The sequence below is a fragment of the Balaenoptera acutorostrata genome, chromosome 8, assembly GCF_949987535.1.
Source record: "Balaenoptera acutorostrata chromosome 8, mBalAcu1.1, whole genome shotgun sequence".
NCBI lineage: Eukaryota > Metazoa > Chordata > Mammalia > Artiodactyla > Balaenopteridae > Balaenoptera > Balaenoptera acutorostrata.
In genome coordinates this window covers 89,312,975-89,340,581 of record NC_080071.1, presented here as the reverse complement: position 1 = coordinate 89,340,581, position 27,607 = coordinate 89,312,975, and positions in this window count along the sequence as shown.

Below are 27,607 nucleotides of genomic sequence, written 5' to 3'. Positions count from 1 at the left end.
TGTGCTCACAATACCCTTCCTCAGTGTGTGCCCGTGGAAGGGGAGAGAGAGCTCTGTCTTCCTCTCCTTATAAGGGCACTAATCCCATCATGGGGGCCCCACCCTCATGACCTCATCCAAACCTATTTACCTCCCAAAGGCTCCATCTCAGCTACCAACACATGGGGTCTTAAGGCTTCAGCATAGGGATTTTGGGGGGTGGGACACAAGCATTCAGCCCATAACAGAACTACAGGCAGTTCAGTATTTCTAGAGTGGAAAGCAATTTGTCTCCATTTGCCTTGGACTTTCCTGGTTTTAGAACTGAAGGTCCCACATCCTGGGAACCTCCTTAGTCCTGGGAAAACTGGGACAGACGGTCACCCTGGGTGGCAGGGTTGAAAGGAGAGGCAGTGGCTAAGTTATGGAGGGTTTTGTGTGTCAAGAGATGGTAGTTTGGAATTTATCTTGTGGGTGACAAGGATCCATCAAAGTGTTTCAACCAGGAATACCACATGACAGGTAGGAACAGAAGAGGATTTCCTGATAACATGGAGGGGGGCAGAGGAGAGGATTAGGCGTTGTAACCTCAGTGGGATCTGGCATCGGATGTGAGATGCCTGACTTGGCGAAGCAATTTGGGGTGGGAAGAACAGGTGTGCAAAGGGTTGATTAGACCATGGTAGTTTGATTTCAGATCTGTTGCATTTAAGATGTCTATGTGACCTTCACATACTTAAAAGCCAAGCAGGCAACCTCCATCTTCCCAGGAGTGACTATTTCTACCACTCTTTTAGAGCTGATTTGCCAGGAGTTGCAGCTCGAGGGCATTTCTTGAGAACCCACTGTGACCTATGCTTTATAATTAGGTACAGCAGGTACAAAGATGCAAAGACATGGTGTTAAATAGGGCAGAAAACTTCTCAAGTCAGAAAAAGATTAATTATCAATGTAACATTAAAATCTAATTCTTTAAGGCAAAATTTTTCTAAGAGACTTTCTTCAACTCACAACTTGAACTGATTTCCTTTTGTGCAGATCAACTGTTTTGTGTGGGCGGGAATTCTACCACTGGGCAAAGAATTGGGTTCTGGAAGGCTCAGGAGGACAGGCCTGGCCTCGGCATGGCTGAAGGAAGCTCCTGGACACATGGCTTCTGCACCCAGGGCATGGGAACAGACCTCAGGACCACCGCACAGTCCGGTTTGAGCCTCTGCCCAACCTTGCCCTCTCCACCCTCCATCCTGAGCCACGAGGGTGGCGCCCACGCATGTATCGCTGCTCATCCACGAAGGCAGAGATCCAAGGAACCTTATACAAGGGGGACCACATGTGTCACATACCAGGAAATGAAGCTGGTGGATTTGGGACTGAAAATTGAAGGGGAACAGGAGATGGGACACCCCAATGGCCACGTGAGGGCAGATCCCAGGCAGGCGAAGGTGTCAATGTCTGGAAGGGTGAGGGTTTCAGGGACAAGCCTGAGGCATTCTGCTCACCTGTCACTATTGTCTTTTTAGAACATGTCCATCATTGGACCGTATGGGGTCTCAATGAGGGAGCCCTTGCTTGCCAGGTAGATGAGTAGCCCCAGCTTTGGGGGATAAAGGGCTCGGAGGTTTCAGGATCCCAGAAGCTGAGTGGCCACCCCAGGACCTCTTCTGGGCTCTGTGACTGTCTTGCCTTGAGCTCGCTCATCTGTAGGGCTTGTGCCCACCTGCCCCCAAACTTCATTCCCTCTTCTCCTCCACCAATGCTGTATGATTCACGTGTTAAGCCTGCAAGGGTCGGTTATCTAATTCAGACCAGCTTAGGTGTAAATGGAGAATGCTGGAAGGATCATGTGGCCTCACACACACCTGGGCGGGGCCTCCAGTGAGTCTGCCGGGCCATCCTCCTGTTTCTCATCACCGACATGAGCCTCAGTACTTCACCCTGGAGATGGGCTTTCTTCACCCATTACCATATCCTGTTCATCTTCATGCCAGAAAGGCACTGACCTCTCTCTCCCTGTGACCCCAAGTTCCAAAGTCCTCAGAGGAGCTGTGATGGTTCAGGTTGGCCATGGGTCTACCCTGCGCTGCAGGGCCGGGTCTGCCGGAGGATAACAGCTCCCACCTGTATCACCTGTTGGAGGTTGTAAAAGGACATCCCCCAAAAAGGAGAAGAGAGGTGCCGAGCTGACAAAATTCTAGGCGTGTTGGAGGTCTTTACAGACAGAGGGAGACATGCATATGCCAAGATGCTGCCTTATTGGGAAACTCGGGAGGGCAGCCAATGACAGCTAGTAGCTCAGCGAGGTTGGGGAGCGGGGTGTCCGAGGGTCTGGAGTAGTGCAGACAAGGCTGGACAAGCAAGCAGAGGCCGGATAACAAAGGCCTTTGACTGTTATGCCAAGGATGGCATATTTTGTTCTTTAGGTGACTCTGAGCTGTGGAAAAGTTGCTAGCAAAGGAGGGATAAGATCAGATCAGCTTGCTCTGGATTGGTGTGAAGGATGGATTACGAAAAGGAGAAACTGAGTCAGGAGTTTGATTAACAGCAGGGCAGACAAGCTGGTGACTGAGAGGAGAGAGTGAACCTGGGAGGTAGATGGAATCAAAAAGACTCTGTAATTGGGACTTCCCTGGCGGTCCAGTGGTTAGGACTCCAAGTTTCCACTGCAGGGGGCATGGGTTGGATACCTGGTTGGGGAACTAAGATCCCACGTGCCATGCAGTGGGGCTAAAAAAAAAAAAAAAAGAAGACTGTAATTGATTGGTCTGGGGGACACAGGTAGGGAGAAAGGGGTATCTAAGATGATTCTTAAGTAAGTTGATGTAACCCGTGGCTGCAATATCTTCTACAGGGTGAAGACTGCTAGATTTGGGTCTCCAGCTCTGGTGCAGACGAGTGTATTTCACTGCTTGCTTATCATCTCTATTTGGGTAACGCACACACAGCTCAAACCCAGCACATCCAACTCAGCTAGCTTGGTCTGCCTTCACCCTCCCACACTTCAGAACTGTTCCTGTTCTATTTTTCTCCCTTCTGAGTAAAAGTCACTCCCATTCCTTTACTTGGCTAACTGCCTTTCAGCCACACAAGTTTTTTCTTGGTTACTCAAATGTCCCCCTGCCCCAGGGCCTTTGCATGTGCTGTTCTCTGTACTTGGTATGCTCTGGTCCCCACACGCCACTTGTTATCTCTTCTGCTCAGAGAGGCAATCCCTGGTCCCATATCAGTCTATCTTATAGTACTGCATTCTTTTCCATCAGAATACTCAGTACAGTTTAGAATTGTATATTTATCGTGTATTTAAATGATTAATAATATCTGGCCTCCCTACCAGCATGAATCATCTACTTCATTCATCACTGTAGCTGGCATTCAGTAGGCACTTCTTGAGACAGTGGATCTCAAGCTTGGCTGAAAGTTGGAATCAGCCAAAAATTTTTTACAATTCTGATGCCTGTGTCTTTCCCACAGTGTTTCTGACTCAATTGGACACTGGTTTTTTTTGGTAAAGCTCCCAAGGAGATTCTAATGTTCAACAAAGTTCAAGATTGTTAAAAACTCATATTCTTGGACCTACACCAGCTTTACAGAATTGTCTTTGTGGGTAGGAGCCTGGGAATTTGCGCTTTGATAGACTACCCAGGAAATTCTTATGCAACCTCAAATTTGAAGCCCATGGGTGCAGGGAGCTACATCAGTGTGGTTGTGGAAGAGACCTCAGTGGGCAGTACGGGGAGGGGAGTAGGGTGGATGCCAGCTGGAGGCCCCAGAGCTGGTACAGGGTCCTATACTTCAGCTGAAATTACCATCACTGGAGGCTGTTACAAAATTCAGGTGTTCAGGCCTCACCCTCACCCTCCACCCCAATTCACTCTTATTTAATTGATCTTTGGTGCCGTCCTGGTCTCGTATTGTTTAAAAACTCCCCCTGTAATTCTGATACAGCCAAGGCTTATACTGGTGGGTAGGAAAAACACAGCAGAAGAGGCCTGAGCAGGTGGGATGGAAGGAGGGGGCTGAGCTCTGGGTGGAGTTGGCAGCTAAAAGGAGGTGGAATAACCCAGGATTTGGAGATTGTGGCTGAACCACCAGGTTCTATGTCAGGAGAGTGCATTCACTTCTTTGAGCTGCGAAACAACTTATCACAAACTCTGTGGCTTAAAACAACAGAAATATATTCTTTCACAGTTCTGGTGGCCATAAACTTCCAATCAAGGTGTTGGCAGTGTTGGTTCCTTCTGGTTGCTCAGGGGAAGAACCCATTTTATACTTTTCTCCCACTTCTGGTGGCAGCTGCCAATCCCTGGCCTGTAGGTGCATCCCTTGGCTCTCTGCCTCTGTCTTCACATTCCCTCTCCCTTGAGCTTCTCCTCTATATGTCTTCAATCTCTGCTCCTTTCTCTTGTAAAGACACCAGGCATAGGGTTTAAACTCTTTTTTTTTTTTAATTTATTTTATGTATGTATTTATTTATTTATTTATTTTTGGCTGTGCTGGGTCTTCAGTTCGTGCGAGGGCTTTCTCTAGTTGCGGCAAGTGGGGGCCACTCTTCATTGCGGTGCGGGGACCGCTCTTCATCGCGGTGCGTGGGCCTTTCACTATCGCGGCCCCTCCCGCTGCGGGGCACAGGCTCCAGACGCGCAGGCTCAGCAGCTGTGGCTCACGGGCCCAGCTGCTCCGTGGCATGTGGGATCTTCCCAGACCAGGGCTCGAACCTGTGTCTCCTGCATTAGCAGGCAGATTCTCAGCCACTGTGCCACCAGGGAAGCCCAGGCATAGGGTTTAGAGCCCACCCTAAATCCAGTTTGGGTTCATCTCGAGGTCCTTGTATCTACAAAGACACTATTTCTAAATAAGGTCACATTCACAGGTCCTGGGAGTTAGGACTTGGAGACAAATTTTGGGGGACACAATTCAATCTACTCGAGAGGATAACAAACTTCTCAGTTCCCTCCAAACGGTGCAGATGACTGGTGAGGAAGCCCCTGGCAAGGACGGCTCACTCAGAGATCCCTGGGATGGGACTAGGACCTCCTCCTCCTGCTTCAGAAACTGAGTCCATGAAGACACAGCACATGGTGAGAGTTAATGGTGATGGGGAGCGGGGAGATTCTCAGATTTGAAATCAACAGCTTTGAAATTGTACACACACACACACACACACACACACACACACACACATGCTCTGTTAATCAAGGTTCTAGGTGGGTGACTAGGTGGGTGGCCAGGATCCTGCCATTTCCCCTATGAAGCCATCCTGGGAGGAGGTGCTCCGAGGAGGTTATTCTTATGCAGATCTTATATTTAAGCTTTATTATTATTATTATCATTATTCTTATTAATTTCGTTAGTTATTTTCATATGAAAAGTATTTTATTCATACATGTGTCTTTGAACAGCTGCGAAAATCTGTGCACTTCTAAGTTTTAAAGGAAACAAAATACTTGGCAGACAGAAAGAGAGTTTTTCTTTCCTAATGCACAGAGAGGAGCAAAGCTTGAGGGGTTTTTACTGCAGGGTGTGGCTGACATTTTTGTTTACACTAAATTGAGGAAAGAATTCTCTGGCAAAGCAAAATGCTAAATATGAACGTCTCCACGTAGGAAATCATCTTGTGGTCCTCCTCTCCTGCTTTGTGATTAAAGAAGAGGCCGTAATGGGTCTGTAGAATATTCTCTCACCCAGAATTACTGAGACATTATTTATCACAGGGAATACCTCAAATTTCAGGTACTTTGAATGCAAGAAAGGGACAACATCCCCCTTCTCCACCCAGTACCTTTATGGTTTTATTTAAACATCAAACTCTGAGACATGTGTTTCCCTGATTTTGTTCAATGGGCTGAAAACTGTCAGTTTAGGTAAAGTAAATGTTTTACATCCATTTCAACTGAGGCTTCAGGCAGCGAGCTGTAGGCAGAGCTGCCTGGGGGATCCAATTGCTATCCTGAGAAAGCACACATCCCAGAAAAACCTGAACATCTCAAAACGTGTTTAAAAAAAAAACGGTTAAAAAACACAAGAAGATAGGAAAGAATTTACCTTTCTTATCCAAACGTCCTTCAAAACTTATTTTCTCATTACCTTGTAGACAGTATGAATTAAAAATATTTTAAAAAGTAAGATGTTTTTCTTATTTTGAAAAATAATCTGTGTTTATTGTGGGACATATCAACAGATCAGGAAAAAATATAAAGAAGGGGCTTCCCTGGTGGCGCAGTGGTTGAGAATATGCCTGCCAATGCAGGGGACACGGGTTTGAGCCCTGGTCTGGGAAGATCCCACATGCCGCGGAGCGACTAGGCCCGTGAGCCACAACTACTGAGCCTGCGCATCTGGAGCCTGTGCTCTGCAACAAGAGAGGCCGCGACAGTGAGAGGCCCGCGCACCGCGATGAAGAGTGACCCCTGCTCGCCGCAACTAGAGAAAGCCCTCGTGCAGAAACGAAGACCCAACACAGCCAAAAATAAATAAATAAATAAATAGATAAAAATTAAAAAAGAAAATAAAAGAAGAAAATAAAATCATGAGAACTCTCACCTCCCAGTAACTGTATGTGTTTCCCTGAGTAGCTGATTTCTGGGCCCTTCTGGGCAAAATGAGCTGCTCTTGAATCCTTTGGGAATGGTTTTATCGGCTACAGCAGGACTCCGCTGGGCTCTTATCATGTCGTCTCACACCAGCCTTTCTTTCCTGTCCTGCTAGCTGGTGATCTTCCAGACCATCGTACTGCTAGAACCATTTCCTGTAAATTCCCACAGGACCAGATCTTTTTTTCTTTCCCTTGTTGAAGATTCTCCCCCTAAGTTGCAAACTTAGTTTTGGTCTCCAAATTTAAATGACATAAAACTAATTTTATTTGGGGTCACTGAATAGAGGGATGGTTGGATAGATGGTCGTGAAGATGCAGGCAAAATAGCATTAGTTCTCAGCCGCAGCCTCCAGGCACTGAGAGCAATTTCTCTCAGCATTTATGTCTCACTTGGGCAGCAAATCAGCCACATTGAAGTCTTTTGGGCCATAAGGATACCATTTACCCCATGATTTCTGCAGGATGTATCCATACCCTTGAAGGACCTCAGAAACGTCCAGAGGCTGCAGGAAACAAACAAGAAAATTAAACCTTGCCAGCCCCGTTCAACTCCTGCGTTCCTGACCCCCTCCCTCCCTCTATAACAAAATTAGTTTAATCATATCTGGAATGGAGGTGAAATCAAATTTGGTCTTTAGTTCTGCTGTTTGGGTAGAGACTTTCTCAAGGGGACTGCAAAGAAGTATCTTGTCCTCTGGGAATTCAAGGGACTCTTTCCTGGCAAATCGTATTTTTTGAGAGCCGCAGTTAGTTGAGAAGGAAATTGTGTAGCGGTCCGAAAAGAGGTGATAATTATTCCAAGGAGCGCTGCTTTTACGTGGCACATTAAAAAGAATGTTCCGTAATAAGAAACCCAGAGGTGGGGATGTTCCAGAACTGAGTGTGATGGGCTCAGCATAGACAGCAGGGTCCCTGTCTCTCTGCACCTCTGTGCTCAGCCATCCTCGGCCGCTGGGCTGGAGCCCAGTGTGTGCCCAGGGTCACGTGGCCGTCCTTCACTGCTGCAAGGACATCAGGAAAACACCTGCTTCTTCTTGGTTCCCTCCTTGCTCCAAGTTGCGATAAAACATACATAACACAGGTATATGTATAACTGAATCACTTTGCTGTACACCTGAAACTAACACAACATTGTAAATCAACTAGACTTCAATAAAAAAAAATGAAAAAAAAACTACTTAGTAAACATACAGACAAAGCAAAACAATAGCCAAGATATGGAAACAACCTTAATGTCCATCGACAGATGAATGGATACAAAAGATGTGTGGTACATCTGTATAATGGAATATTACTCAGCCATAAAAAAGAATGAAATAATGTCATTTGCAGCAACATGGATGCAACTAGAGATTATCATACTAAGTGAGTAAGTCAGAAAGAGAAAGACAAATACCATAGGATATCACTTATATGTGGAATCTAAACTATGACATAGATGAACCTATCTACAAAACAGAAACAGACCCACAGACATAGAGAACAGACTTGTGGTTGCCAAGGGGGAGGGGGTCTGGGGAGGGATGGAGTGGGAGGTTGGGTTTAGCAGACGTAAGCTGTTACATACAGAATGGATAAACAACAAGGTCCTACTGTACAGCACAGAGAACTATATTCAGTATCCTATGAAAAACCATAATGGAAAAGAATATAATTAAATGAATGTATAGGGACTTCCCTGGTGGTGCAGTGGTTAAGACTCTGCACTCCCAATGCAGGGGGCCTGGGTTTGATCCCTGGTCAGGCAACTGGATCCCACACGCATGCTGCAACTGAGAGTTTGCATGCCACAACTAAGGAGTCAGTGAGCTGCAACTAAGGAGTACACATGCCACAACCAAGACCTGGTACAACCAAACAAATAAAAATAAATTAAAAAAAAAGAATGTATATATATATATATATATATATATATATATATATATATATATATATTTATAACTGAATCAATTTGCTGTACAGCAGAAATTAACACAACATTGTAAATCAACTATACTTCAATAAAAAATTTAAAAAAAGAAATGAAAGAATGAAAAAAAGATCTATTATTAATTCAAGTTTTAAAAACGTCATTGCTTATCCCTTTTAGCTAAAGTTTTTTTCAACATCTAATGTGCTTGATCTTCATTTTTAATTCAATGATGTGTTTTAAACAAGCTTAGTCAGCTTCGAAGCTTTGAGTGGAGCTTGTCCTATGAATATTTGGCCATTTTCTGACCCTGGACTTTATTAATAAGGGTGGTGATATACCTTTCTGCTAAAGGTTTTGCCCCTGGCAGATGGGGGAGTGCTTTATCAGCATTTCCTCCTTGTTGCCTGGGAATGGACAGCATTTAGTCAAATAAACATTAGCTTCTCTCCTGACCTTCCATTCATCATTCCTGATGCCAGGACCAGGGTGGAGAAGGGAGCTTCAGGGCTGCCTCGGAGTCTCGAAACTGTCCAAAAGGGATTTCTCAGAAGTCATGAGAGCTGGAGAGAAATGTAAATAAATTGTGCAATGAGATATATATTTTCCCCCTTAACACAACCTGCAGTGATGAAATTTGACTCTCTCCCAGGCTGTATCTAATTGATGAAGTCTCCCTTCGGGATACTGGCAAGTGGTACCCATTCCCTAGACACACCAAGCTTCAGACAGACCAGATAGCTTTCCTGCCCTCGGGTCAGGTGAACAGTCCCATTGTTGTTGTGGTCGACTAGAGGCTTCTCTTTGGGGCCCGAGTGAAACAGAAGGCTGGAATCCACGAGCAAGGTTTCACTCCATCACACTGGGCCGTGCTCAGTCTTCCGGGTCCATATTTAATGATGCTGGCCGATGGCCAATGATGCCAGGCACTGCCAACATCCGAGAATAAATCCTGAGTGGAGCAGGCCCAGGCTCTGAGCTCATGGAGTTTCATGCAAACCAGGAAACAGACTGTAAGCAAGGAAACAAGGCATTGATGGGCACAGCGAGAGATGAGGCATCCACAGGAGGCAGAGAGAGATAAAGGGTGTGGTTTTAGAGCAGGAAAGCTTTTTGTGGAGGGGAGGAGACATCTGAAGGGACGTAACTGAAGAGAGGGTGTGAACGGTGCATCTTCCTGCGGGAAGAGCCACCTCGGCTGGGGAAACAGCAAGTGCAAAGGCCCTGAGGCACACACGTGGAATCTGAGGCACAGCGAGGGGGTCAGCGTGATTGGAGCACAGCAGAGCAGGGGAGGCCTGTGGGCCGTGACAAGGACTTCTGGCTGTGAGTCTAATGGGGAGTCATCGGTCTGATTTGCATTTTAAAGGGATTGTTTTGGCTGCCATTTGGAGAGTCCATTAGAGGGGAGAAGAGTGGGAACAGAGAACACAGTAAGGGGGAAACTAGAGTAATTTGGGCAGGAGATGATGGGACCTTGACTGAGGGTGAGGACAGAGGAGGTGGTCAGAAATGGAGGAGTGTGGTTATGTTGTAGATGTTGGACCAATAGGATTTGCTGAAGGATTGGATGGGAGGAGAGAGGCAGAGAGACAGAGGGAGACAGAGAGAGAAGGAAGAAGAAAGAAGAAGGAGGAGGAAGAAGAGGAAGAGGCGGGAGGGAGGTGAGAGGGGGGGAGAGAAGGGAGAGAGGAGTCTGAGACTTTTGGCCCTCCTGGTACCTTGGTGTCCGTTTCCTGAATTGGGCAGAGCTGGCCGCAGGGAGCGACCAGGGGTCTGTTTGACCATGTTCAGTGTGACATGCCCATCAGATGTCCAAGTGGCGGGCACATGCAGGGGTCAATGCAGAAGGACTTGCTATAGCACCACTCCTGGTTTGTGAAAAGAGGGGCAGGTGCCTCTCATCTGCACATGCCCTTTCCCATCCCTCATCAAGGTGGGTGCAGAGACCACCCGATGCCTTTCCAATAGCTCACCTTCTTCCACCAACTCATACTCTGCTCCGCTGCCCAGATGATCTTTCTGAAACATGAATCTGATTGTGTTACACCCTCCCACCCCATACGCCCCCTATGGCTCAGTATAACCTATGGAATAAAATTCAAACCTGGGACCCCTCTTGGCCGTCCACTCACCCTTCCCTGCCCGTGCAGTCATTCCTCTGTGTTCCAGCGGTGCTCAGGAATCGCCGTCATAATAATTCACATAATATATGTGATTGTTCATGTTTCCTGAATGTTCCTGTGCACTCAGCTCTGTGCTAAGTGCTTTTAATGCATTAACTCATGTAATGCTCACATCCACTCTCCATGGCGATCAGTATCGTAATGCTTACTTTTTGGTGGAGGAAACTGAGACAGAGAAATTGAGTCACTTTCTCAAAGTCTCACAGTCTGCCAGAGACGAGCAGAACTGGAACCCAGGTTCATTTGGTGAAGTCCGGACTCTGTGCTCTTAACCACTAAACCTGTGGTTCTCAGCTCAGCAGTACCAGCGCTGCCTGGGCACTGGTTAGAAGTGCAGATTCATGGGCCCCATCCTAACTTCCTGAATCAGGAACTCTGAGGTGGAGCTCAGAGACCTGAGATTTTTCAGGGCCTCCAGGAAACTGCAAGTGAGACCACTGTGCCTCTCTGTTCTTTACCACAGTTATACCAAGATGCCACGCTGTTTGTGCCTTTGCACAGGCAAAGTCAAAGACCTTCCTTCAAGACGGATCCCCCTGCCCTGGGAAGTCCTCTCTGATCCCCTGACCCCTGAGGGCATCCCCTTTCCGTGCCACCAGAAGACGCTGTCATAGCTTCATAGTGTCATAGCTGTTACAGCTGTCACAAGGCACAACATACTGTATCCTGGGTGCTGCCTCGCAGGTCTGTGTTCCCCACTAGATTGCACCTTCCTGGAGGGCAGGGGCTGGTTGAGCTTCTCCTTCTTGAATATACACCATTGATATACATTTCAGAACCATCAATATCAATATTAATATTAATTATCTATTGATACAATGATGTGAGGTAATAAACAACCAGAAAGCTTCAGTGGCATACAACAATCAACTTTAATTTTTGCTCAGACGTCTACAGATGGACTGAGCCATTCTCTTGACCTGAGCTGAGCTGAGCTCAGTGGCTCTACTGAACTCTGCTGGGACCTCTGCAGGGACCACTAGGATGATTGGCTTTGCTGCATGAGGCCCCGCATATTCCTCCAGCAGACTAGCCTGGGCTTGTTAGCATCTCACGATGGCAGGGTTTCGAGAGAAAGGGAATCCCCCAGGCCCCCATGAACGGTATTACCTTTGACACACTCTATTGACCAAAGCTAGTCACAAGACCAGCCCAGATTCGAGGGCAGGGGAATAGACACTTCTTGATAGGAGAGCCTGCCATGCCTTACTGCAAGGGACGTGGATACAGGGGCCATATTTGCAATAAGTTGACCACAGTTTGTGATATAGGATATGTGTTCAAAACATATAGGTTTAATTTTGTTTTTGAATGAATGAATACATTTTCTCAATGGGCAGTGGAGAGAATTACTGTTTTGTGGATCCTTAAAAAAAATCTATTGTAGTTCAGATTCCATTAAGTTGAAAATCTTTGCATCCCAAAATATTTTATAAACCTATCTTATTCAAGCAATGTTCAGTAAAATAGAATTCCAGGAAACAACAACAAAATGATTGGAAAAGTCATTTGGAGTTTTGCTGCTATTTGCAAATGTCAAAACCATTTCAGAACTGACTTGTCTTGGTGATGGAGCTTTGGGAATGGCATCTGGCATATCTGAAAGAGGAAGCAAGTAGCTCTAAGGGGTCTGTGTTCTAAATTCCTCTTGCTGTCACTGGACGTGGGACTTGCCCTGGACACCTAATTGCTCCAGCCTCTTCCACTAAAAGGCCACAGTGATCTTCATTCACATGAAGTCTGAGCCACCTACTTATCTGAGTTTGTTTCTTGCTATGAGAGCAATGAATCATGCTTTTGAATGAACGAGTAAATTAACAACAAACAGCCTCCTTCTCCCTAACAAAAACAAACAAATAAAATAACCTCTTACCCTGGAAGGAAGCAAAACAAAGCCTCTTTATCATTCTGGGTTGAGAAGAGCCATTCTTAGCATGAGACCAAGGCTGAAATTATTAATACAAGACTGCGTAAAACTTAAAAACCAAACTGAACCAAAATAAAACAATAACATCCCCAAACTTCTGAATGGTACGAGATGCTAAAAATTTATCAGACCCACAAGAACTGGAGAAAATATTTGAATCATATCTGACAGACAAATCAATCAAAAAAATAACCCAAAGAAAAACTGGTGAAACCTGGAAGGAGAAAATTCACAAAAAGGAGAAATTCACATGGATGATAAACTTACGAAAATGTGTCCAATGTTACTGATAATTAAATAAACGGAACTTTTTTTAAAATGAGGTACTTTTCACTTATACTGGAGAGAGAAATGGCTTAGACTTTCTCAGGGAGATGGGACTCTCAGATGAAGACAGGAAAAGTATTAGGAAGATGATAACTTTGTAATAAATGAATTCTGCAATTTGCAAAATGTTCGTTTTTATCAATTTTATTAAATTTATATTTCTGGTCTTTTGGATACTTTGGACCTGTTTCCCTCCCTGTGAAGGTGCCAGTTTAAAATGAATGACATACCCCCAAAGCGATGTCTTGTGAAGACAGGATCCTTAGAGGGATTTTGCTTGATTCTGGGTACCAGAGTCTTCACCAAGATCCTCCGTGGCTGGGCAAGTGTGTGCCCTGCCTGGTGAGTGTCTTTAATTGAGGCCGCGACAAGCCTTGTCCCGTGTGGCAAAGGGATTAGCTCACTGCTGAGCCATCTCGTTTTCTCGTCTCCCAATTTCTGCTGATTTTCTCTCTGTTTCCCATTGTTCTCATTCAGTAGAGATTGTGCTAAAAATATAGTACTTTAAAAAAAGCCTCCTTCTAGCTGCTTGGGAATAGTTCTTAGCCTTGGCTCTAATGCCGTAGCGCAAAGTTCACTTGAAGCGGAAATCAATAGATCACCCTGCAGGCTCCCCACAGTCTGCTCTGCAGAAGGGCTGGTGGAATACTTGACTTGTTTTCACCAAAGTAGCTTCTCTTTTTCATTTAGTCATCTTTGTTCTTGTGTCAGTGCTACCTGCCACAGTCAATGCATGTTCCTGGACTATGGTGATGGAGGGCTTTGTTTAATCTGTTCATTCCCTTTGGGAAGACAGGGAGTTTTTTGATTCGAGGCCCCAACTGAAAACGGATCCCTCATCCAGGTGGACGATGGTGCATCACATGTGATACCAGCAGACAGTGCCCAGGAGCTGCACTCGGGGCCTGTTATGGCATCCTCGCACCTAGCGTGGTCCTGGTATATGGAGGGGGCCCAATAAACGTGTGTTGAATGAATAGTTGATGTTCAAGCATTTCGTGCCCAGTGTTGTGTAGGTCACCTGTTATCTCATCTCAAAATCTGCCTTCAGTGCAACAAAGTAAGGACATCTCACAAACAATATTTCAATATTCAGTAAAGATTTAAGGAACCCCTAATGGGTTCCAGGCACTGTTCAGTGGTGAGGGTCCCTCCCTGTTCTCAGTCTTTCCATCCACCGAACGGGGAAAACCCTATCAACACTTCAGGTGTGTTAAGATTAGAGGGTGTCTGGCTGTCTAAATACGAGTGGTCTCATCTGTCTGACTTGTACATGTTATTTGGTTTTCTGGCCACGCAGGTCTCCTGGCACTGGGCATTTGAACAGGGGGCGTTTTTATATCTCCAGTGACCAAAAGTGGAGAAATGGGTGAACCAGCCTCATATGTACCATCTATGAGAAGATATTTCCTGAGTCCTGGGAGAACCTGGTACACATTTGTGAAACTGGCTACATAATTTGTGCATCCCGGTGCAAAATAAAAATTCAGGGCTCCAGTTCAGAAATGATTAAGAATTTCAAGATGGCAACAGCAGAGCATCCAGCCAAGCATGGGCCCTCACTTGGGGTCCATGATCCCATGGTGTTTGGAGCACATCATCCTGTCTATTGCTAGTCCCTGTGAAGGGGACAGTTCCTGCTTACTGGGGAGTCCTGCAAGGAGATTCTCCATCAATGGGACACATGTTGGGCCTTTGTAATTGATGCTCCAGGGAAGGCTGGAGCAGACTTTGAAAGTCCAAATATTTTCAAAGATGGACCTTCAGGGATGTACAGTCTTGTGTGTCAACAAGTGGGAAGAATGAAAGGCATCTTCCAAACCCCATCTGATCCATTTCGTTCCCTGACGATGCCCTGACTTAGTTTGGTAGAGAAATGGAGCTTCCTTTTCCTGGCCATAGGACCTGGCTTTGCAGAGACCGCCATGGGTGGTCCTGGGCCAGTCCTGGAGTCCAGGTCTCCATCCTGGAACAGCAGCTAGAGGGCGATTCAGGACATCCCAGATTTCTGGAGACGTTGAAATCAGATCTCATGCCTGGCAGAAGACTATTTTGGAAAGGGGGTACGATCCACAATGGCTCTCCTAGTCTACTGTATTTCTGAGATTGTCCCTCCAACTATAGGTGGGTCCTTGTTTAGCTGAGATTAGATCTGGACACATACATCAGAGAAACCCAAATAGAAGAGGTCTGAAACAAGAGAGAAGTCTCTTCCTTTCTTGTGTTAAGTTCAGAGGGAGGAAGTCCAGCCCGAGTAGGGGCTCCATGAGGTTTGGGGAGACGTGGATTCCTTCCAAAGCATTGCTCGGCCACCAGAGGATGTAGCCTTCATCCTCATGGGTGAAAACGGCCACCGGACTTTCAATACATCTACATTTCAGGCTGCTTAATGGAACAAAAAGTAAAAAGGCTTGGTCTAGCTGTCTTTTAAGAATGTTTCCTGGAAGCTGCCATTCAACATTTCTGTTTACACCTTGCTGACCAGCATTTAGTAACAAGGCCACATCTGGCTGTAAGGGGGGCCTTGGAAAGAGTCTTTATGTGCAGAGGGTGTTCATGTCTTTAGCGTTAAAAAAAGAAACAACACTTCTGTTGGACTCCCCAGTAAGCTACCACGTGTAGTAAGGTTACTATGTGTTCTGGGTTGAATGGTGGCCCCCAAAAGATATGTCCACGTTCTAGCCCCCAATACCTATAAATGGGACCTTATTTGGGAAAAGGGTCTTTGCAGGTATAAAGTTCAGGATCCTGAGATATCATCCTGGATTAACGGGGGGAACCTAAATCCAATAAGTTTCCTTATAAGAGGAGAACACAAAGGGAAGGCCAGGTGAAGATGGGGACAGAGGTTGGAGTGATGCAGCCACAAGCCAAGGGATGCCTGGAGCTGCCAGCAGGTGGGCAAGACAAGGAAAGATTCTCCTCAAGTGCCTTCATACGGAGTGTGACCCTGCTGACACCCTGATTTGAACTTCTGGCTTCTAGAACTATAAGAGAGTACATTTGTGTTGTAAACCTCCGAGTCTGTGGTCGGTTGTTACAGCAGCTTGGGGAAGTGAATGCCCCATGCACCTAACTTCAGGATGTACCTACCCTTCGATGCTTGGGCTGCTGCTTGCCAGCAGATTAGAAGAAAATCTCTGGGTTATTGAAGACCTGGGGCGTAGATGCTAGCTTTGGAAATCTTCTTCCTGGCTGTTACTCCTTGTCTGAACCATTCCAGCTCAATTCCATCCCCAGAGGGGACAACAGGGATTCAAGGGGAAACCATGGAACAGAGAGATGGATTCTGTGTGTGGCATCTTCGCATTCTCAGTTATCAAGTTCCGTGTGCTTAAATAAGCCAGATGGCTTTTGTGGATCTTACTTTCAGAAGGGGTGGTGCCTTTGCTAACTGGTGGGATAAGAAAGCTTTCTCTTTCCCAGGGCTGGACCCCATCAGATGCAAAGACAATAGCTGCCTTAGGGTTCTGCTTCTCCGCACTGCTTGCCCTTGAGCGTGTTCCCCACTGAATTTTCCTTGATGCCCACTAAGGACCTGAGCTGCTAAGTCATCACAGGAATGGAGGTCACTGTGGAACCTGGCCTTCAGTGGTCCTCCTAGGACTGGCTCTCATTTCTCCCAGGACACTCATTACCGCTGGTGGAGCTCTGCTCCCCTTTGCCTGAGACTTTGATCAGAGACTTTGAGTATCCGATCTCGGGGGACATCTGCCTGTGCTTGAGGCTACTCTCCTGTCTGGTCCTCAACCACTGTTTGTTAAGTTAAGAGAGGTTTGCGATGAACAGAACGTGTTGCATGTTGGGAGTAATCGCAGATCAGGGTAAAGGTGGCCAAAGCGAGATGTGAGCTTTCCTTGACTGTGAGCTTGACCTTGAGCCTTCTAAAAACCTGTGCTGCCTTTTCTTTCTTTTCCGTTCTAGCCTTGTGCATAAGCCATCTGGTGGTCTGCCCCTTCCCCAACCAGAGCGTTATCTCCAGGAGGGAAGGATGTTTCTTTTTCTTGTTTTTGGCTCAAGTACCTCACCTTGTTACAGTAAAAGTGCTTACTATATGTTGGCTGAACTGAAATAAATGTCTTTGTATCCCCCAGACCTACTAAGTGCAGTGTTTTATATGAAGTAGGGGGTCAATATTAAACTGATACTCTGGCAAGGGTCTTATTGATGAACTGAAATAACAGAGGGCAATGGCTCCTTGCCCAGGTGTCTCAGGTGAGGTTCCTCTAGAGCCTGAGATAGAGATTGGGTGCAGGAGGTATATTGGGGAGCACACCTGGGGCATGATGGGCTCAGCATTGGGCAGAGGGAGAAGTTGAACCGCGATGCAGTTGCAGCAGAGGCCTCGGCTTACCCTACTGGAAGCTCTGGGGCTGGGATGGCATTCAGAGTTGTCCTGAATCCAACCCATGGGCTGAGCCTTGTACCTTTGCATCAACTAGTCATTGGATGCAGGCTGTCCTCAGGAAGGAGTGTGACCTTGATCTCAGCAGCTCCGGGCAGCTGGGGGAGATTTCCATAGAGGGACTCAGCAGTGAGTCTTCATCAGCCATGACTTCAGCAGCTGGGGGAGGGAAGGCCCCAGTCCTGAAGGGGGATCCGCGTGTCCCGTCACAGGATCCGATACCATCCACCCCACATGCTGCAGCCACGTGGTTCATATAATCACGTCACCCATCTGGGAATAGCTCCTCTGGGATTTTGGTTGGTCTGATTTCCAGGGGAGTCTCAGAAGAGGAAGGTTAGTGGGACAGATAATATCCACCTCGCTGTGGCTGGTCTTGAGGCCTCCACTGATACTCGTTATGCAACTGTCCTACTCCCATTAGGAAGCACCCCAACCCTTGGATGGCGCCTCTGTTTGTCTGCACGGCTTACCTGCAGAGGGTGACCGGGACCCACATCTCTAAGTGGGTTGAACCCTGGTCACCATGCTCTGCTTACCACCAAGCTTTGGCAGGGAAATACCAGCGGATTGCTCGGGTGCCAAACATATTCTTCCCTTAAACCTACTGTGTGACAGTAAACCAACCTCCTGCTGACTATCAGGATCTGTGCCGTTATAAAGACACCTTTCCTTGCTTGCTGGTTTCTTGTCACAAAGACCTGGAAGAGAAGGGGCAGCTGGATCTTAAAGCTTAATAAGACTCTTGCTGTGTTTCTTGGTAGAAGCATTTCACCTCTGAGAACCAGGACCTCTACCCTCACAGATCCTAAAATTATGAAGAAGGAAACACATATTCCCCCAAGTGGGTCGCTGGGAATGATGGTAAGTGGAGCTACTCCTAGTTGTACCCATTGGCTCCTGAAGCTGCATGGTCTACCTACCGGGGATACAGTACCATGTAATGCTTGTCATTTAAGGGTGGATATTGAATTTAGGAAGATGGAGTCCCATCCTTGAACGGTATCATCTCCAAGATGAAGCCTCAGCTTCACCCTACAAAGGCCGTTCTACCCTCCCTCAGGCCAGGAGGCTCTGGGTGATGCTATACAGGATATACTGGGCCCTCCTTTGCTTTAACATACGGCCCTTGGTTCAGAGCGATGGTGTGTAGTGTCTTCTATAGATGGATTGAACATTTCCAAGTCCTCGGACAATGTTGGCTGAGGCCTTGCAGGTAATGGCAAACACATACTGAATTCATGTCAACTGCAGTCAAGACAAATGCCTTTCCAGGGTGTCAGGGTCTCAATGTAATCAACTTACCCCCAGACGGTTGGTGGGACTGAAATGGTGCCCCATCAGGGGCTCAGCGTTGGTTTCTGTTGCTGGCAGATTTGGTGGCGGCACAGGCTGGATGAAACAGCTGTTGAGTCGTGCGTCGCCTCCATTCCTGTCACTACTGTCATTCCTTTTGTGAACCCGTTGGGCCAGCGCTGGGGTGGCTAATGACAGAGGCTGGCTGACTTGAACTGGCTGAGTTATCCCTCTGCTGGGCTGGTGAGTGCCTTTTCTATGGGGGCTGCTCTCTGGTGGGCGTTAGTGTGGGACACCAAGATCTTCACACTCCCTGCCCACTTCCATTGGCCCATCCACGTGCTTCTAGCCCAGATGTTGACCGTATTGATGGTCAACAGCACAAGAACAGCTTTTAAGTAAGTGTTTAAATAAGCGTCAGCTCTACTCTTTCAGGCAAAATCTCAGGCTGCTGTTGCCGGGGGAAGCGTGGCAAGTGCTTGGTGAAGAGACACACAGGAAGGAACAGGGACCCCTGTGCGACGGAGGAACGCAGCACCTCATCTGGAAATTCTCTTCCCAATAAAACAAACAAAAACACAAAGACACAAACACACAATGGGCGGTCCATCGAATTACTTCTGTTCCACCCAGGGTTCTGGAAGGTGAGGAAGAGCAGAGACCGCCAGTTTTCCTCCGAGGCCTCATGGGAGAGGAGTGAAACTCCCCAGGTTTACATGCTATGTAGGTCTGTGCAGTAGCCTTCAGGGTTCAGGAATCCAAAGCTCTGGAAACGTCTGTGGCGAAGACTTGGAGGCTGTACTTAAATTGTGAACATCAAGCACCTGAGAGAGAGAGAGAGCAAGAGTGAGAAGGAAAGGGCTATATTTGTATTAAATTCTTGGTGCGAGGACGCACAGAAGGACAGCATAATTTAAGTAGAGTGAGAAGGAGGGACTCGGAAGAGGATCTGCTTGACAGGAGCTGGGTGGGGGGATTTCTTTTGTTAAGAATTTGTCCTCTGTCTTGGCTATTATCATACTTAGATGAGATGTTTAATGTATACCCTTCTTGCCATACTAATCCTTTCTGCAATCTTGGCAACACTTTGGGTTCAGGGGACTCCTTCAGGAAACCATTAATTGATAATAATATCTATCTTTTATAATAATATTTATCTTTTATTGAGCACTTTGGTAATGCCACTGGGCTAAGCACACAGTGTCACGATGAATTCCCATCGCAACCCTGAGACCAAGCACCATTATCTCTAGTTTAGTTGAGAAAATGAAGGTTTGGAGAAGTCAAAGAAGTAGCTCACAGGGCTGGGGAGTAACAGAGCTGGGGAGTAACAGGGCTGGGGAGTAACAGAGCTGGGGAGTAACAGGGCTGGGGAGTAACAGGGCTGGGGAGTAACAGAGCTGGGGAGTAACAGGGCTGGGGAGTAACAGGGCTGGAATCTGAACCCAGATCTTGGGGTAAGGGAGAGGGTCCTGATCAGGTGGCCCTCACTGGCAAGTAGGGTCGAGATTCAAGTTCCCAGAGTGGGCAGGAGAGGGAGGACTGTTCTGCTAGGGGGGAACTTACGTGAGTCTTTCCCTGGTTGGGCTTTTTATGTGTTGCACTAAGTATGGCCTCTCATTTAATTTTTTGTTAACAGTGGGTGATGGTGCTTTTAGAACTGTGTTGCTTCCAAAACCATCAAGCAGCGAAGTCAACACTGATGGTCCAGTCTGTTTGTTTTGGTCAGATAAGGACTTGGTCTCTGATGATGTGTTCTCAGCACAATAACTTCACATCACACACAATGCCTGACTTTTAAAAGTTTTTGCAAGTGATCTAACACACAACTGACTTATAAGGCTCTCTTAATCCTACAAAATGAAAACTTCGGTGCGTAAATCCTCAAGAAGGACCTTGGTCTCAACTGGTGAAAGATCCCCGTTTGCTGACCATCTTTCTAGGTCTAGTTTACTTGTGCTATATATTGGGCTTTGCTTTCACTCTGAGTCATGTCTTCTTACATTCCTCTCTAGAATACTCTAGAATAGAGGAAGTGTCCTTGGATCAGCAACTCTTTAATTGTACATTAGACCTGGAGTATGTTTTTCCTTCTAAGTGATTCATTTATTTCAAATTATGTCTCTGTTTTCTAATTCATTTTCAACAAACTCATCCAGAATTGGTTACCTCAAAGATCTGTGCAAATTCCCAGGCTTTGGGGAAGAGAAATAAGAAGAAACTAAAACTAATGAAATCTGATCCTGTGCCCTCCTTGGTGTTCCCAGAGCCCGGGGTGCCTGGCCCCATGTCAGCAGTTGCTTCACTGCTTCATAACCAGCGTCTGCCTGGATGTTTTCCCCATGTGTCTCTGGTCTAGCCGTGGGGCTGCCAGAAGTTCTGTACAATTTGCTGAATGGAGCAATGAATCTAGCAGGCAGGGCTGAATTATGAAGAGGAAAGATGTGAAATATGGGCAAGGTGAGTGTCAACCTGATCAAAGGGTTTGAAAGATGAGGAAGACCAACGGGTACCTGCCTAGAAATGAGGGAATATCAGACGAGACACAGCCTTTACAGCAGAATGATGATCTCCTCAGAGAGAATTTATCTAGAAGACTTGCTCTTGGCTCCAGTATAATTCTGGGTTAAGTTACAACCAAAATTTCCACATCAAAACACAAAGCTGTGAATGATAAAGTCTTCATGTTTGGATAGCACTCTGGTTTTTACGGCTCTCTCAGAAGCGTGATTTCTTTTGAGCTTCTCAAAAAATGTCATGATTCCTTTTTAAGGATGGGGAAACTGAGACAGGAGGGGTTAAGTCAGAAGCCCTGAGTCACTTGTTTAGTTGGTTGGGGTGCAGCTGGGTCTAGAACAGTCTGATGATTGTTTTCACTGCTTGAGAAAACTGGACACCAAGGGGGTCTGCCTCACCACCCTGACTTGCATGAGAATTACAAGAAAGCGTATTTATTGGAAAGCTCTGCTACTCTTCTAGGGAAAACCACTTTTGAAGGGCTTCGTAAAAGGAAACGTAATGGGGGCAATTATCTTCCTCTCAATGGCCCCAGACATCTGCAGGGCTGGTGGGTCTGGGACCCCAGTGATGGTAGGGAAGCAAGGTCTGTGAGCCACTCTCAGCCCCAGGGAGGGCTTGTGACTCATTGGGCAGGTGGCCTGAGCACAACTTGCCATCCTGGCAGCTCTGCTTTTTCCCATTTCAGCGTTCTGTTGTTCCCTGCTTGTGGGCCAACATTCCTTGCAGGATGTGAAAGGAGGTCAGGAAACATGCTTTGACTGTCGGTTTCTCGTGGAACCTTACATGAGGTCACCTAGGAAAGCAACCCCCGTGTTTTTCCTCCACAGCAAATACCACCACTCCCAGGAATTTTGAGGGGTCATTTCGTGTCGGTTTTTGATTTGTAAAACCCCTTTTCAGTCTCCAGTATTTCTCTTCTTTGCTCTGCCATGGTCTTTCTCTCTAGTGGTTGAACCGTATGTTAATTTCCCTCCCTTTCTTCATCCTCTCCTGTTCATTCTGGGTTGTAACATAGCAACTAAAACACGGTTAAGCTGTAATATGTGCCCGTGGTAACATTTTAACGTGTAGGGAAGGTTATTTGTGAAAAGTAGGGGCAGAGCTCAGTTTTGTGGGGTCTGAAGTTTAGACAATTCCAGGGCCCCTCTTTAAGAAGAAAAACTTTGGTAGCTCTCAAAAAAGCATAGGTCCTTAAGAGCACGTTGGGACCCCCATCCCCTCTCCCAGGGCCTTGAAAGGGGGCTGTGCTGAGGGTTCCTAAGCTTGAGTCTTCACAAAGATTCCAGGCCTGAGGAATAGAAAATTCCTCCCACCCGGCCCACTGCACCCTGGTATCTCCTGCCCCAGTCACTGTGACCGATTCCATTGCATGACTCCAGAAGATGTCTATGCAAGCCCAGTGTAGATGAGAGTATCAGTTTTGCGCAATTTCCAATATTTTTAAGGGGTGCACGGTATGCAATGCATGCCTGACACCCCACCCCTGCCCACCAACCAGCACCTCTAAGGATGACTGAGCATGAAGGGGAAGTGGTTCTGGATGGTGTATCTTCCCACGATCAGGGGTGGTCAGACAGTCGGGGGTCTGTTACCATCTGTGGCAGCCGAGATGGAGGGAGGCACTCAAAAGGCTTACTGGGGACAAACAACCATGAAAAGACAGAGGTAGGGGCACTGGGGGGAAAGCTCTCAGCCCACGCACCATGCAGACCCTACAAAGTCCTTGCCTGTCTGGGAGGCCCAGAGCAGACCTGCCCATTAGGGGAGGCCCTCGTTGGTGGAAATGGCCAAGCTCCTCTACCCCCCAGTCATTGGCTGGACCACCCTGGGAGACTTTGACCTTGGCATAGCTGCAGTGTCCCCTGACCACTCCCCCCAGTGGGCAGCAGGTCCTAAAAGCCCCAGGCAGTTAGACGACATGTTTTGGTCTCCGTTTCTTTATCTTTAATAACCTTTTTACTTCGTTGTGGAAAGATTAAATAATAATGATTGTTATGGAGTGTCCACTCCCAAATTCAAATATTGAAGTCTTAACCCCCAGTACCTCAGAATGTGACTGGATTTGGACATGGGGTCTTTAAAGAGGTAATTAAGGTTAAATGAGGTCATATGGGTGGGGCGTAACCCAGTATGACCGGTGTCCTTGTAAGAGGAGGAGATCAGGACACAGACACGCACAGAAAGCAGACCATGTGAGGACACAGCAAGAAGACGGCTGTCTGCAAGCCAAAGAGGGAGGCCTCAGAAGGAACCAACCCTGCCGATGCCTTGATCTTGGATTTCAAGCCTCCAGAACTGTGAGGAAATGCAGCCGCCTACTGTATTTTGTTACAGTAGCCCTAGCAAAGTAATACAATGATGGATTCCATTAAGTTGTATTTTTACCAAAGAAGTCCCCCTCCCCTGACAATTTAAGCACCGCCCAGTTGTACCAGCATCTCAGACGAGGCCCACCCCGGCCACCCCCATTGTATTTAGTTCCTGTTCTGGGGAGAGGGGAGGGGGAGTTTGTCCTCTTCCAACGCCTGGAGGTGTCTTTAGAACTCACTTGTTTTCTTTCCATACAACAGAGAGAATAATTTCCTCTAATGAGGTTTTTCCCAGAGTACTCTGACCTATTGCTATTGCTATGATTATCAGTGTCATTACTAATCAGGGCAATGGCTAGCATGTGTATAGGACCTTAGGATTTCTGCATGGTTTGCCCAAGGAGTGTCTGCTCTGTACACCACTCCCCACACTTGCAGGGCAGGTATGGCGAGCAGCCCCTGGCCCACCTCTCTGAGTCCAAGGTCACAGGGCTGCCCAGTGGTTACTGTTGAGGGAGATGGGCAGGGGTCTTCTGACTTGGTCCTCTGCTCTCCCCGCCCCACTTCTAACAATGGCTCTTTTTGTTTCGTGGACCAGGCGTGTGGACACAGCCTAACCAGGGTCTAGCCATGGAGCGTCAGAGGCCCTGGTGTAGCCCAGGCAGCTGTTTTTTATGGGTTGCTCTCTAAGGGGGAAGGAGAGGGGAGGGGCTGAGTGAGGGCTCAGGTGGGGACAGGGCAGGAGGGGAATGTGGGGTCCCTTCTCTTCCCCAGCTCAGCCCCACGGGCCACATTTGAGCCATGAGGGATGATGTTGGAGGCACTGCTCCCCAGGGGCCTGAGTTGTGGATGCAAAGCCGTGCTGCTGAGGGGCCCCCAGGACACCCTCCCCCTCCCTGAGGACACGTGATTCCTATCAGAGGGACTCCTCGGGTGGCCTTGGTGCCCTGGGGTTGGGGTCGTCCCTGGGGTCAGTGTTCACATGCGGCATCTCAGTGGCCAGATGCCTGCAGAGGACCCCTGGGATGGGGAGTAGCATCCTGAACACAGAGCCCTGGGGGCCCCAGAAGTGGGAGAGGGAAGTTTGGAGGGGGGGCTGGGATCCGGAGTCAGAGGGCTCTCAGGAGGAGTGGGAGGCCTTTGTGAGCTTCGCTTTGCTGTCAGTCTGCTTGAATTTCTGCTGCCTGCCAGTGAGGTCCTGGAGTTCAGGTTATGTTGTCAACTGGATGGTCCCAACGGGCAAGTCAGACGATCAGAAGGGGGACACTTCTTGCTCTTATTAACCGAGAACATCTGAAAGTCACATACAAACTTCTTTCTCGGGGCTGTCTTGGAAAAGAGGGTGAGCCTTCGTGGGAAGGAGAGATGTTGCCAGGCATCTCCCGAGTCACCGCCCCATGTGGGGTCCGGACTCGCAGCCGGGGAAGGAGAAGGAAATTCTCCGCGGCTTTTCTGACCTTCTTTCAAAAGCAGGTTCCTCCGTGGCCCAGCTCCTGTGGGATTATGACATCCCTAGGCTGATCTTCTCTATAGTTTACACTCGGCTTTGTGATGGGCGATCACGTGGATAAACAGAAGGGTCTAAAGGAGAGATGCTTCACCGGAAACGGAAGCTCTGTTCCTCCGGCTGCAGGTCGCCTGCAAGTGCAATTAGCATTTTAAATCTCCGGTGGGTCCCTCCTCCTTATTAGAGTCCAACTTTACGCCCTGTTTCTTAATTTAATCTTCTTCACCCCTGAAGGCCAGCCCTGGAGGTGATGTTAAGCTTTACCTGGAGTTAATTGAAACCCAGACCCAGGCCGGATGAGCGAATAACACGGTGGGCTTGGGAGCCCGAAGGCTCACCAAGCAGGGAATCCTGAACACACTGAAATGTTACTAAGGAATTTATTTTTGCAAAATATGCAAGAGGATGTTTTGTAAACGTTTATAAAATAGGCTGGATTTCCTTCTTTTTTCCCTTTCCTTCCCTCCCTCCCCTCCCTCTTCTTGACTCCTAGCTCCCACCTACAACCCCCCTCTCCGTGATCCACCCTTATACCTGCACGCCCCTCCCACCTGTACCCACACCCTCCCACGTGCCCGCACTCCCTCGCACCTGCACACACACCCCATTCCCACTTGCCCTGGTCTCCCTGGTTCCTGTCCTTTTGTGTCAGCTCTTAACCAGGCTCTTTTGTACCCCCGAACCCCATCTTTGGTGCCACACTCAGATCTGATGGGCTCCCCAGTCAGGTTGCAGCCACACTGTGGACCACACTGTCCCTGGCTGCTTTGAGATCTGCACGCTAGACCCTTCCCCAAGGCAGGGGCTGTGCCCCGGCCCCAGGACCAGTTGTGGGACAGTGGCCAGTCCATCCTGGAACTTCTGTGGCAGAGACGACCCAGTTGCATCAGGCTTACATCTGAGAGGTGTTTCAAATCTTGTGATACGTGTCCTGTTCCCAAGGTGGTATCAGAGCCGGCAGAGCCAGACAGGGGGAGAGTCCTGAGGCTCCCAAGCCCCAGCTTCTGCGTTTTAAAGTAACTGATTCAAGCTGTCAGCCCTGTCATATTCTCTCCTGCTCACGGGCATTTTTGTCAAACCTAATTATTTTGTTATATCTCTCTTCCACAGGCAAGTCAGCTTTCCAATGGATCCCGTTGCTTATAAAGTGCCTCATTAGCTGTTGCAGCTCAGTTATGGGGTTCCCACTGCTGCTCTGGGTGTGAGTGTGGGCGTGTGAGTGACACACGCAGGGCTGCAGGGCTTTGCAGGGCCAGCCCTGCTCCTGCGGCCTCGCTCCCCTGGGGGGCGCCCCGGGGAGGAAGGTGTGGTACCCAACAGCAGTGAGGGATGCTGCAAGCCTGTGCCTTACAGCTTTCCCCCTTTACAGGGGTTACTGCTTCAGGGAAGCCCTGACAGTGACCATTTGCTGGAATTTTTTTGGGTGAAATACTCCAAAACGCAGCATCACCCTCAAAGTGATGGGAGGTGTGTCATGAGTTTAAAACCGCGTTCCTGGCCCTGGGGGCACTGAGCTTGAAGAGTATCTGGTCACCAAACTGTCCAGTGAGGCCCTGGGGAGGTTCCCTCTGCCTCATGGGATGGCGAGTGCCTGGAATCGTCTTTGTCTTCCCAGCACGGAGCCCTAGGCTCACTGATGAGTGTGCCTGCAGGTGTGGGTGTGTGTGCAGGTGTGAAGGTGTGTGTGCAGGTGTGAGGGGTATGTGCAGGTGTGAGGGGGTATGTGCAGGTGTGAGGGTGTGTGTGCAGGTGTGAGGGTGTACGTGCAGGTGTGAGGGGGTATGTGCAGGTGTGAGGGGTGTGCAGGTGTGAGGGTGTGTGTACAGGTGTGATGGGATGTTTGCAGCTGTGGGGTGTGCATGTGCAGGTGTGAGGGTGTGTGTGCAGGTGTGAGGGATCGTGTGCAAGTGTGAGTGTGCTCACCGAGAAAGGCGTTGGAGATGGGAGCTGGGAGGCAAGAAGAGGGAGGAAGGGGGAGGGAGGGAAGGAGAGGAAAACAGAGAAGGAAATCCAGTCTATTTTATAATTGTTTACAAAACATCCTCTTGCATATTTTACAAAACAAATCAGGAGCTAAGATGAAGTGGCCCAGGGAGTCTGCTGTGAACGAAGCAAGTGTCGACTGAAAAAAAAATGCACAACATGAGAGTTGTGAGTTAAGTTTTATTTGGGGCAAACTGAGGACTGTTTGAGGTGGGGGGAAGGTCAGCATATATATGATTTTGGTGGAGGGGGAGTACACATAATCGAGCACATATTTTTGCAGAAGGCTGCTACTAGTCTCGTGAAGGTTACTGTTAGTCATGAGGAGCAGACGTCACCATGAAGGATTTTAGTGCTTTTCTACATACAAGGAGATGCAAGAATTGGGCTCATAAAATCTCCTCCTGAAAGTATCTATCTGAAGACCTGTTCTACCAGTTCGGAGCGCCTCATTCCTGGTCTCCACCCTGAACTCCTTTCAGGGGGTGTTGAAAGTCAGTGGTTGCAGCAGCTTGTGATGTAATCCTTATAGAGGCAGATGGCAAGTGCCAATGTGTAGTTGGCACAAGGGTTCTGGGAACTTTCTCCTGCTGAGTGCTGGCCGTGTCACAGGGCCAGTCAACTGGTCAGAAATCACCGGGGTGCAGCTTTAACAGGATTGCAAACCAAA